The sequence below is a fragment of the Microtus oregoni genome, unplaced genomic scaffold (genome assembly GCF_018167655.1).
Source record: "Microtus oregoni isolate MIOR12 unplaced genomic scaffold, Mior012 000002F_ref0000024, whole genome shotgun sequence".
NCBI lineage: Eukaryota > Metazoa > Chordata > Mammalia > Rodentia > Cricetidae > Microtus > Microtus oregoni.
Genome location: NW_024543061.1, coordinates 27,148,276 through 27,161,048, shown reverse-complemented (window position 1 = coordinate 27,161,048; position 12,773 = coordinate 27,148,276). Strand labels below are relative to the sequence as shown.

The 12,773-nt window shown below is 48.0% G+C and overlaps 1 protein-coding gene across 1 annotated transcript in view; it reads right to left on the bottom strand.

The window, feature by feature from the left end:
• The window catches only part of Add2 (adducin 2), a 121,195-nt gene that overhangs the window by 64,634 nt on the left and 43,788 nt on the right, over nt 1–12,773 (bottom strand). The window contains exon 2 of the mRNA XM_041630655.1: nt 1,087–1,185. The gene's annotated coding sequence lies outside the window, so the exon portion shown is untranslated. The remainder of the gene's footprint in view (nt 1–1,086; nt 1,186–12,773) is intronic.

Below are 12,773 nucleotides of genomic sequence, written 5' to 3'. Positions count from 1 at the left end.
TGAAGATGGCTCAGTGGGTAAAGGTAGCAATGCTGAAATAAAACCACCTGGGTTCAAATCTCAGCAATGTCATTTAGAAGCTGTGTGGTCTTTGGCCAGTTCACCTAACCACTGAGCATCAGTTAAGGGATAGTAAAGTTTGTTATGTGAACACTTAAGACATGGTACCTAGCCATTGTGATCAAGTCTTTGTCGCTCTGGGTGTCTCTGAGGGGGTGTAATCTCTCATTAGGAACTTCCTGAGGAAAGGCAGGGATTAATTTGTAAGCAGGTGCACACTAAGTAACCATAATGATGTGTTTCATCCCAAGAAGCCAATTCAGTCTTGAACTCTATTAACACAAGGGACATAGAAAGGAAAACGATGCATCAGCCCAGAGATCACTGGGCTAGCCGTGATGGAGGCGAGATTCTGGGATGCTGCTCCAGTTCCTGCCCCAAGATTCAAAACTCCTCTGGAATTTGTTAAATGTCCCAAAGATTTTTTTGTTACTCATCATGTGCTCCTTTCAAGGAAACCAGAGTTTGTGCTTTAAAAAAGGCGAGTGCTCTGAGCCCTCAGCGAGCTCCAGGAGAGTCTGGTTACCCCGAAAGAACAGACATGGAGCACAATTGTAAGTTAAGAGCTTCTGCTTCACACCATAAACACGCATACACATTCTCATATTCATGTTCTCATTCTCTCTCCCCCTGGTTCTCCTTTCCTCCTACAGGTTGGGTCCCATTAAAAGACAAATGATCCACGCCTTTGCACTAAGCTCCCTCTGTATGCTGGGGCTTAAGCCCCTGTGGGCAGTGGGAGACTGCAGACGTCAGATTTTCATGGGAGCACGAGAAAGGATGTCCCACCATCAGGAGCAGCTGATAAGGGAGGAGGGGGCACTGACTGACATTGTTTCCTCAGAGCTAGTGTCTCTGGATACTGCAGAGGGCTTCTGCACTCCTAGGGATGGGACCTGGTGTGGAGCTGACAATATTCTATGTAGTTCCTAGTCAGATACGGGAGTTCAGAGGAAAGACTTGCGTGTCTAGAGTGTCGCCCTCAGTCACTTCCACCATGGCCTCCAAAAGCCACCGACCACTTACCAGCGGGCTGAACCAGGCCTGTCCAATGTCTGTCTTCAGTACTGGGTCTTCACAACTAGGAGTGCTGGCACAGCCACATGTCACACAGCCAAGTGGGAACTGCAAACAAAAGGGCAGACATCAATACCATGCCACACTTACCGCCACTGAGGCTCTTCATCTGACTTAGCCACAGATGCTAGGATGCACTTAAAAATGATCTGGAGTTGATTGTTTTAAAGCTAGGCATGACTATCAATAGGTCAGAAGGCTCCTGTTGCCTTTATAACTGGATAAAACTTTCTTTAAGACCCTATTTTCTGGGTGCAGGTTGAGGGAGAAGGGAGGAGAGGAAGGAGTCAAAGCACATAGGAAAGAAGGAAGGGAGAAAGGAAGGCCTAAATAGAGGAAGAAAGCAGAGGAGGAAGAGTGGAAAGAGAAAGGAGAAAAGGAGTAGGGAACAAGGAAGACTGGAAGAGAAGGAAGGGGAGAGGTTAGAAAGGAGAAGGAAGAGGCAGAGGGAGAAGAGGCAGAGGGAGAAGAGGCAGAAGGAAGAGGAGGTAGCAACTGCAGTTGCTCTGGGAATGGGGGAATCAGAGTATGGTGCCAGGAGAAAGGACTCCTGCCCAAGACCTCCTCAAATGCTCCACTAACAGTCCCTGGACTTACAAGTGCTAGGGGGAGGAATCTGAGGATCCCTCCCCAAAGACAGAAACAGTCTGAAGGATACCACACCCCAGGAAAGTGGGGGAGCCTAGGACCGGAAATAAGTTCACATAGAATGCAAAGTAGGAATGGAGCCGGTCAGGACTGGGCAGGTGGACCATCTAAAGGGGAAAGCTGCTGGCATCCAGCAGACACAGAGAAGTCAGGCCTGCAAAACCCCTCTATTCCCATCGTGCTCTGAAGCTGCTCATCATCTTTGGGGACAGTGGGGTCTTCTGGGAACATCTTCTCCTCTGTCTTCCTTCTGGGGAATCTGTCCAATCCAGCTGTCACTTTCTGCTTTCATTAATCTCACAACCCAACAGTGGCAGCCACTGCCCAGAGTTCCTAGCGCGGGAATGTGTTGTGTTTTTGACGTTTCTCTGTTCTAGGTGTTGCACAGGACTGATGTAATGTAGGTGCTGGATAAATGCTAAGTGACTAAGCAAACATTTGACTAATGGCACACTGGGAAGCAGGGTCAGTTCAACAAAGCATTACCAGGCCCCAAGGACAAGGAAGACCTGAGGGGAGCTCAGAGCACACAGTGGAAAGACAGACGCCAGGCAGGTCCTTACAGAGAAAGGTGACAGGTACCCTGAGAACTAAGTCACAACCTTAGAAACACTGTGCTCTTTTGAAGTACAGCCCAGAGGCTGACCCTCAGGCCAGTCTGAAACAGACTTCAGCAATTTCCTGCCACTTTAGTGGGTGTCTCTGGACCGGGACAGTCAGTCAGTCGTAGGCTCTGTACACATGGCCTAAATAGTCATGAGCTGTCCTTCCCCTGCTGGTCACCCCTGCCACAGGCCCAGTTGCCCGGAATCCCAGGTCAGCTCTGAGCAAGGCCAGCCGCAGGCACTTGATCTCAGGTGTGACGTCTCAGGTGTGACGTCAGAACTAACAATAGCATATCCTTAATTCTGCCAAACAAGCCCAAGTTCACAGGTAACACTGACCCCAGAGGTCCAAGAAGCAGGTAATGTCACACCACACTACGTCACAACCCACAGTCCTCTCACTTTCCAACAGCCCCTTACCCCAGTTTTGTCTCCCATAGGACCCTTGCTGTCTGCACAGGAAGCCCTGGAGCCCTGGATGCTCCTCCCGCTGTGGCCAGATCTTTGCCCTCCACTGCTCCAGGCCCTAGGAGGCTGGAGTCACAACTGTGTTGCAAGTCACTGCCAAGGGCATTTTCCTCCCTGTCTCACTAAGAACAAATCCCAGAGGTCCCTGGAGGGTGCATTGGCTCTCTGTGGCTGGAAAGAACAAAACAGACACAGGGAGAACCCACATAGCAAGATATTACTAAAATCTAAAGATTAAGCCTTGTGTGCCTTGAGAGGTGGGTGACTGTCTCCTGACACTTCAGTGGGGTGTCTCCAGGTCGGAACAGTTAGTCATATGCTTGGCACACAGAACCTAAACAGCCATGAGCTGCCCTCACCTGATGGTCACCTCTACCACAGGCTCAGATGCCTGAGAGCTCAGCCCTGCCCCCCTTCCAGGTCACACATGGCATCAGAACCCACACTCACCTATCCTCCATCCTTGACTCCCACAAGTAGAAGAGGCAGCGGCTGTGGCCACAGAATAGATGTGGGCAGTTAAATAAGAGACTCAGCCACACCCTGCCTGCCATGTTCAGATAAAGGCAGGATCGTGGGGACACTTATCACTATGCCTCACACCACATAATTCCACATTCTTCCATGTTCTGCCTCATATAATAACCACTGTGGTCACTTAGGACCAAAGGTCTTTTAAAAGAAGAAAAAGAGGAGTAAGGGAGAAGGTGGTAAAATGATGTCGGTCTCCTGAATCCCTGCTGGCTGGAAGAAGAAGCTCTTCGCTGCTGCCTGCCGTGGGTGTACCCAAGTACTGATTCCTGGGCACTCCTGATGCATGCTCTTTCTAGAGAGGCCCAGGAGATGTTAAAGGCTTATGGCTAAGGACCTCCCCACTAAGAGGCTAATAGGTAAGTTTCCCATCCACCCATTGCTCTACATGACAGCTCCCATCAACCCATTGCTGTGAATGACAGCCACGGGGCAGACTCACTTTGTGTCCTCTCACTGCGTTTGGACTGTTTGTGAGCTTCAGGGGCCGGGGTGAGCAGGAACTGGAACTGATACCAGAACAAGATATCTCCCAGCCATCCAGGGAGCCATAGTCAGGCTCTGTTCATTGAAGATGAGGGGGCATATAACACAGTAAAGCAGACGTGTATGCAGACACATAATCAACTGGCCATCTTGATTCGGGGCCTGGAAATGAAGGCCAGGCCTGACCTGAAACAGATCTTGGTCAGTGCTTCTCGAGACAGAGTGCTGGAACCTTTGGGTTCACATTTATGAGAGCTGAGGTCTTGACTTAGGTTTTAATGACATATCATTCAGTGCACAGAGCTGTGAAATTCAGCAGCTGCTGGGGTTGAGTCAGGCATTCTCCCCAGCCCTACAATGAAGAGCCAGCATCTTGGTTTTCTAGGCAGGGAACTGAGGCCTTGGGGACTAGTTTTGGGACTCTGAGCTGGTCAAGAATAGAGCGTGGGTTTCTCAAACATCTGATTGACAACTTGTCTTTTTACTCCCCCATTCCCCGCCTCAAATGAAGGTGAGCAGATGCCACAGGCCAGCTAGAATGGTGGTGGCTGTGGCGGTGGTGGTGGTGGCATGACAGGAACATGGAAATCAGCCAATGGCCAGAGTCCAGGCCTTGTATCCATAACAGAAGCATCCAGCCGGGGGAGCAGGGTCTGATTCCTGCTCCCAGCAAACAGACTCAGAACTGAGCTGGCCCCAGCTTAGGAAGAAGTGGCCATTAGGAGGCAGGGGTCAGGGAGGCAGCTCTAGTACTCACTTTGGCAAGCTGGGCTGCAGGGTGGCAGGTGGCCATAGATCATCCACACATACTATTGTGCCTGCTGGGTCACTAAAGTAGCTCTGGGCTCTGCTGGTCCTGTCCTCAAAGGCAGTTCCTCTCACAAAATACCCACCATGTGCCGGACCCTGCCCCACTGCTGGAGATGTGAGAGGCAGAATCCCCAGTCCCTGCTCTCAGACCTTCTCAGGGTGAGGGCCATTGCATCCTTGGTGGTGTAGAAGAGAACAGTTCTCAGCATGGAAGCTATGCAGTTTCCAACACTGAGGCTTCAACACTGGGCCTTAACACACATGATAGGTAGCTCTGCCACTGAGCCCCAAACCAAGAGGCTTTCGTGTGTTTATGAGGGGAAAGAGGGACATGTAGAAAGCTCTGGGTTTGCAGAGACTGAAAGGAATGAGCAGACTGGCTGGGTCTGACTTTCTACCCAGGATCCCTCCAGGGAAAAGCTCTGCTACCTTGGGAACTATGCAGATAGCCACAGAGGCAGAGTGTCCTCTGAGTCATCTTTTCTCACCTCTGCTGTCTGGCCATCCACCAGGCCCTAGGAGGTAGTCACCCTGTCTATCCTTCACATTCAGGCATGAGTGCTAAAGCCCAGTGAAGTTCGCCTTCAAAACATTCAACCCGACTAAGCGCAAACATCCCAGCATTCTTATGTTTGGTCTAAGGTGACCGTGCTGCCTGAGGTCCTGTCTCCTGTCCTCCTGCTCCCAGCCAAGAGTTCCCAGGAGCAACTGCCCTGATGTCTTCTACCATGAACACAGCAATAAATCCTTGGCCACTAGAGGTAGAAATAAACACTCTTTTAATACATGAGGCAAATTATTTTTTTAATTAGGGTGTGTCAATGGGTGGTGTTTTGTTTTCACCAATTGGACACAAGGGAAAATTATATAAACACCTTTACGAGGTGAAAGGTTTTAAGATCATGGGAGTGTGCTCTTAAAGAGGATTCTCCTCTTTTTTACTCCCAGCCATGTGGTGGGTAGTCTCCTCCATCATGGGCTCATACCATGGTGTACCCTGCTGTCACAGCCCCAAAGTAATGGGACCATTCAGCCATGGAATAAATCCTTGACAACTGTGACCTAAATTATTTGTTCTCATTTTCAACCTGCCTAACACTTACGAAGCATCCAGGTGTGTTATCCTTGTCCTTTCTCTAAAGGAGTCATCCTTGCAGGATGCAGAGGACCAGAGGAAACAGTCTGGGCAATGGATGTAGCCCACTAAATGGAAGGCAGACCTCAGAGCAACTGATTAGAGTTTCTGAGCCTGTTTCAGTAGGCATCCTTCTCTTACATAATTCCCTTTATTTCTCTGAGACTATTGCCTGTAAAATCTAGGCTTCTACTTCCATCCCACTGCACTGACTGTGGGGTCTGAGACAGGGTTTCTCCGTGTTGCTTTGGTGCCTGTCCTGAAACTAGCTCTTGTAGACCAGGCTGACCTCAAACTCTCAAAGATCTATCTGCCTCTGCCTCCCGAGTGCTGGGATTAAAGGCATGAGCCACCACCGTCTGACTGTAGGGTCCCTTTAGGACACTAAAGTGTGGGATCTCCTGTCCTTGTTTGTCCTCTTCCTGGTTGTGGCACTGCTATTTTCCTAATCATCTCAATGCTCCTCAAGACACTTTTGCTTTCCTTTTACTATAATTTCAGATAAGGTAAAATCAAGTCCCCTAAGGCAACCTTGGGGGAAAATAGCTTCTAGAAAATGTTATCAGGAAACCACATGACTTCTGGGTATGAGTGTAATGTTCACATAATTATCTCAACCTTTCCCTTCTGGGAATGAATGTGATGTTCACAATTATCTCAACCTTCTACCTCCCAGGCAGTTTCTACTCTAACAAGGCCACCTTGGGTTAGAGACTTTAAAGCATAAGTGTGAGTGAGATAGCCCACCCCCTCCTAGCTTAAAAATTTCAATTCAACTAAGCTCATTTATAGTGATGGGGGGATTGAGCTCCTAGCAGCAGATTCAAGGGAATAAACAACCAGTTGAGGCCACAAATCTTAAAATATGATCTCTCATCTTCCATCTTAACTTCCCCAAAGGCCATAAAACCACTGACAAAAGGAAGAAGTGAGAGGTCATGATAGGAGGACCAAGTGGCAGATGCTGCGATCCAGTCAGCCTTGCTCTCAGGACACCTCCTGTTCGAGAGAATGACACAGGAGTGAGTCACACAGGCGGGCACAGAAGCTAGTCTCCAAAGCGGGGGTTGGAGGTAGGGGTGGGATGTAGGGGAGGTATCAAATCTGGTATTAGGATAAGCTCTAAAAATAACCATCAGCACCACCATGTTCATCTAAACCACAGCCTAAAAGAGGAAGCACCCTGGGTTATAAATTACCTTTGGTTAGAAGACACATCCCAGTTCTCAGATTATTTAAATGAAGGGAAGCATGTCTTAGAATAGATAAAGTTTGGGAACCCAAGTTATAAGTCAGTGTTGCTGGAGCTGTGGAGATGGCTCGGGAGTTAAAAGCCACTTGTCTCCCAAGCATGAAAACCAAAGATCGGACTCCCAGATTCCAGTAAATGTTAGTGTTTGTGGGTGGCGAGCCATATGTAATTCAAGCCTTGAAAGACAGAGACAAATTTCCCAAAGCAAGCTGGCTATGTGAGAAGCCGTATCAGTGAGCTCTACATTTGACTAAGTGATCCTGTTCAATAAATGAGGTGGAAGAGCGATTAAGGATAGTTTTCAACATCAATATTGGGTCTCTTGAGCATGCCCACACATACCTACACATGTGCAAACACATACACTAAAAAGAAAATGTCATCATATCCTCATGGTAGGGAGCATGCCCTTGCCAGGTGAAAAAATTAAGAGATGCCAAAGAGAAAACAGCCCACGAGGCCTGAGCAGCCTTATAAGCATGCATGGGTGCCTCTCTGTCAATGCCTGCTTCTGCCTAATACTGCATCCTGAAATCAAGGACATGGGCTGGCTTAATGTCCCAGCTCCCACACAGGTTTTGCTTATCTGTTTTCTGATGAGAAAGCTACTTCCTCTTCTATAAAACAGCACCACAATGTCACAGGTGAGGAGAGCCTAGTGCGAGATGAAAGAGGAGACTTCACCATCACCCTGATCTCTGATTTGATGAGCTGATGAAAACACTAAAGGAGTAGAGATACTGCTCCCTGGAATGCATAGGGCCCTGGGTTCTCTTCTCTCTCTCTCTCTCTCTCTCTTTCTCTCTCTCTCTCTCTCTCCTTTCTCATACACACACACACACACACACACACACGAGAGGGGGGAGGGAAGGAGAGAGAAATAGACAGAGAAATGGGGATGGGTAGAGGGGAGACCAGCATGTAGCAGATGTTCAATAGGGGCGGTTAATATTCCAAATTTCTCTGGGATTCATATTCCCAACTTTGGGGAAAGAACAAAGAAAATGAGGAGCCCTAGAGGGCAGTAAACAATTCTAAAGCATTCCAAGCTGTCTTTCTTCAGGAAGACCTGACACTGGGTCTGCCTGTTGGCATCAGTGTGACAGTGTGACCATCCTGAGGATACTCTGCAGACCTTCTCTTTGGCTAGAAGACTGTTGGCATTTCCCCAAGAATATCATGTTGTGAGAAGGAAAAGTCTGGATGAAGTCAGCCAGAGGAGTTTATCCTCTGGAAAGGGAGTTTGCACCATGCCTACAACTTGTCAGAACCCCTTGTAGGAGAAACTGAGGCAAAGACTATGATGGGTCATTTATGCAACGGACTACAACTTGTCTAAGGTTGATGACTTACTGAGGCCAAGTGGCCGAGTCTGACTTGTTAGGGCTCCTGGGGCCTCGTCTCTGACCCTAATAACCCTGGAAATAATAGCTAAGTTCAGTATCGAATCTCAGTTCTTCTCTCCCTCTCTTTCCCTACCTCTCTTCCCTGTGCGTGTGTGTGCGTGCAGGTGTGCGCGCATGTGTGTATGTGTGAGTGTGCGCGCACACGTGCATCATGTGTGGAGGTCAGTCGGAGAGTCAGTTCTCTCCTTCTACCATATGGATTCTGTGGGACAAAGTCAGGTCATTAGAATTGGTGGCAAATGCTTTTGTCCACTGAGACAACTCACTGGTCCAAAAGCTTACTTTTCCTAACCTCAGTTTCTTCATTTGTACACTGTGGGCAGGGACAGTCCTCATATGACTATACAGAAAGCTCTGGCTTTGCACAGCGCCTGACAACTATGGACTCAACCAAGCTTAAGTCTAGAGGCTACAGTTAAATCATCTCTAGTGAAGATTACTGACAATTTAACTATTTAAAATATAAAATAAATCACCGCCCAAACTTCTGTACTAAGGACACAGATTTGGGGCTGCAGTGCATCTTAATGGTCTTCCACCTTCCCTTCTGAGATGTGCTATTGTCAGAATGTCCTTTTTCCGTGTTAAGACTTAATTGTCATGGCAATAGTGTTAAGAGGCTTGGCCTCCAGGAGATTATTGGGTCAGGAAGGCAAGATGCTCATGACTGGCTTAGTTTAGGTCATGGTCTCCAAGCTGGTTCTGATCCAAAGGGTGTGTGAGGCTCATCTGTCTGCCTGTGTGTGCTTCCTTGGTGTAGGATGTCCATAGACTCTGTCTCTAGAACCATCAGCTGTAGAATCCTCTGTTGTACCTATTTCCTGTCACCGTGATAAATGCCCTGACCGAAGCTCCTGAAGAAAGGGTGGGTTTACTTTGGCTCACAATGTGAGGGAACAGTCCACAATGGCGGGGAAGGCATGATGGCAGGAGCTTGAGGCAGCTGGTCACAAGGCATCCAAACTCAGGAAGCAGAGAGAGATGAGTGCTGGGCTCCAGCTTGCTATCTCCTTTTTATGCAGTACAGGAAACCCAGCCCAGGGAATACTTGCTGCTGGCTTTAGGTGAGTCTTCCTACGTCAGTTAACCCAGTCAGATAAGCCTCCACAGGCATGCTCATGGCCTGTCTACATCCTGTCAAGTTGACAATCAGTATCAAGTATTACAACCTCTATTCTTCATAAATGATCCAGTCTCTAAAATTCTGTTAGAGCAGCTGAAGATGGGGCCAGCAGCAATGCTGTTTGCTGGTGAACTCTAGAATGGGCTATGGGGCTTCTAGCTCACCCCTGTCCCTATGGCCTGGACACATCGTAGGTATAAAAGGCTATGTTCACCCAGCTCCTGACACAGTTGTGCTCTGGGACTCCTGGCCTTTTGGAGTCAAGTGTGGAATACACAAGTGAGGGGTGAGATTTTTAAGCATGAGAAAAACAAAGGTGTAAATGGCAAACAAACCTGAGGCTTTGTTGGGTTAAAAAAGAGAGAACTAGGGCAGTAGACCCCATCTCTCACCATACAAAAGGAGGGCAGAGTTTGTGAGATAAATTCAGGGAGGGGTTACATACAGGAGTAGACACAAATGAAGTGTGCTAGCATGAAGTACAGCATAGACGGAAAGGGTTAGCCAAGAGAAAGACACATATTAGCTGTCTGTGGTGGTTTAAAAAAAAAAATGGTCTCCATAAGCCCATAGGAAATGGCAGTATTAGGAGGTGTGGCCTTGCTAGAGCAGGCATGGCCTTGCTGGAGAAAGTGTGTCACTGTGGGGGTGGGCTTTGAGGCCTCATATGTTCAAGTTATGCCCAGGGTGGTACACAGTCTCCTTCTGCTGCCCATGGATCAAGATGTAGAACTCTCAACTATCTCCTCCTGCACCATGTCTGCCTGCATGCTGCCATGTTTCCTGCCATGATGACAATGGACTAAACCTCTGAAACTATAAGCCAGTTTCAATTATAAATTCTCCTTTATAAGAGCTGCTGTGCTCATGGTGTCTCTTCACAGCAATAGGAAAGTAAGACACTGCCCACATAGCAGGTGTGAGCTGCATGGTTTCATGCCATCAATTGCTATTCATGGGAACGTGTGTTGTGGTGAGAAGTGGAAGTTATCGGAATGGAATAAACATGTTTATTCTCCACCAAGAGCTCAGTCTTGCTCCAGCTCTCCAGAGCTGTGGATGTGAGGGACCCAGCAGTTGTGGACCTCGGACAAGTCTCTCTGTCACTGTGGGTCTCATTTCCACATGGCAGCTCTTGAAGGGGGAACATTTACCTGTTCTTCTGGATGACTTCTTCATAAGGAAAAGAGAATTAGCTGTCAGCTTTCCATTAAAGCTGTGCACAGTCAAGGCACCTGCGTCTGCTGCCTCCCTGACTCTTCCATTCGTACACATTTGTGGGCTCATCCAGTGCTGTGAGCATTGCCTCATACGGTAAAGTCTTAGCAATTAAGTTAAAGGTCTTGTGAGGAGATTACCCTTAATTACTGAGCTGGACCCTAAAAATACCATCACTGGAGTCCTTAGTGGGGAGCTATTTTACACCGAGAGGAAAAGGTCATGAGACCATGGAGGCTGTAATCATCAGTATTGATTACTAACTTGCCTGGATTTAGAATTGCTAAGGAGAAAGACCTCTGTGTGGGTCTTAGCTTATGTTAATGAGCTGGGAAGACCCACTCTAACTGAGCAGCACCATTCTATGGCCTGGGGTCCCAGGTTGTATAAAAAGGAGAGAGGGGTAAGCACCAGCACTCTTCTTCTCCCTGACTGTGACACAACATGGCCAGCAGCTTCAGGTCCTTGCCACATGACTTCCCTGCCCCTGGCAGACTGTGAGTCAAAGTAAACCTTACCTTTCCTTTATGGCTTTTGTCATGGCAAAGAGGAAAGTAACAGACACCGTGGCAGAGTGCTGCTGTGGTATGCACATTCACAAAGCTGGTGTACTTCCTGGTGCCAGTGAATAAGACCCAGAGTGCCGCTACAGCAGAGAACATCAAGACTAAGCATCACTACAGATCGAAACAACCATGATTCTGGGCCACGGTTTCAGCGCACGGAAGCTCTGGCTTTAGCAGTGGATAAAAGTTGCTGACCTTTGGTGGCACTTGTCCCTGGGCTCAGTCAGTGTTTCTGAACTGAATAGCAGCTCACCCAGGCAGTGCTAATGGGTTCTGACAGCTCCAGTTCATCACCCTTGGGCAGGTCAATCAAGAGCCAGCTTGTTCTTTTCCTTTCTTTTATATAGAATCACTTGGCCTTAATAAACTCACAGATGAAAACATCACACAGGAAGAGGAAGGAAGCCACTCAAACACGTGCCCGTTCCAAACTCTATACATCTCAGCAAATGTCTATAAAGTTAGAGCAGTCATCCTGAAGTGTGGCACTCTGTACAGTGAGAACAGTCATCCTGAAGCATGTCACTCTGTACAGTGAGAACAGTCATCCTGAAGTGTGGCACTCTGTACAGTGAGAACAGTCATCCTGAAGCATGTCACTCTGTACAGTGAGAACAGTCATCCTGAAGCATGTCACTCTGTACAGTGAGAACAGTCATCCTGAAGCATGTCACTCTGTACAGTGAGAACAGTCATCCTGAAGCATGTCACTCTGTACAGTGAGAACAGTCATCCTGAAGCATGTCACTCTGTACAGTGAGAACAGTCATCCTGAAGTGTGGCACTATGTACAGTGAGAACAGTCATCCTGAAGCATGTCACTCTGTACAGTGAGAACAGTCATCCTGAAGCATGTCACTCTGTACAGTGAGAACAGTCATCCTGAAGCATGTCACTCTGTACAGTGAGAACAGTCATCCTAACTGTGGCACTCTGTACAGTGAGAACAGTCATCCTAACTGTGGCACTCTGTACAGTGAGAACAGTCATCCTGAAGCATGTCACTCTGTACAGTGAGAACAGTCATCCTGAAGCATGTCACTCTGTACAGTGAGAACAGTCATCCTAACTGTGGCACTCTGTACAGTGAGAACAGTCATCCTGAAGTGTGGCACTCTGTACAGTGAGAACAGTCATCCTGAAGTGTGGCACTCTGTACAGTGAGAACAGTCATCCCGAAGTGTGGCACTCTGTACAGTTAGAACAGTCATCCTGAAGCATGTCACTCTGTACAGTGAGAACAGTCATCCTGAAGTGTGGCACTCTGTACAGTGAGAACAGTCATCCTGAAGTGTGGCACTCTGTACAGTGAGAACAGTCATCCTGAAGTGTGGCACTCTGTTCAGTGAGAACAGTCATCCTGAAGTGTGGCACTCTGTACAGTGAGA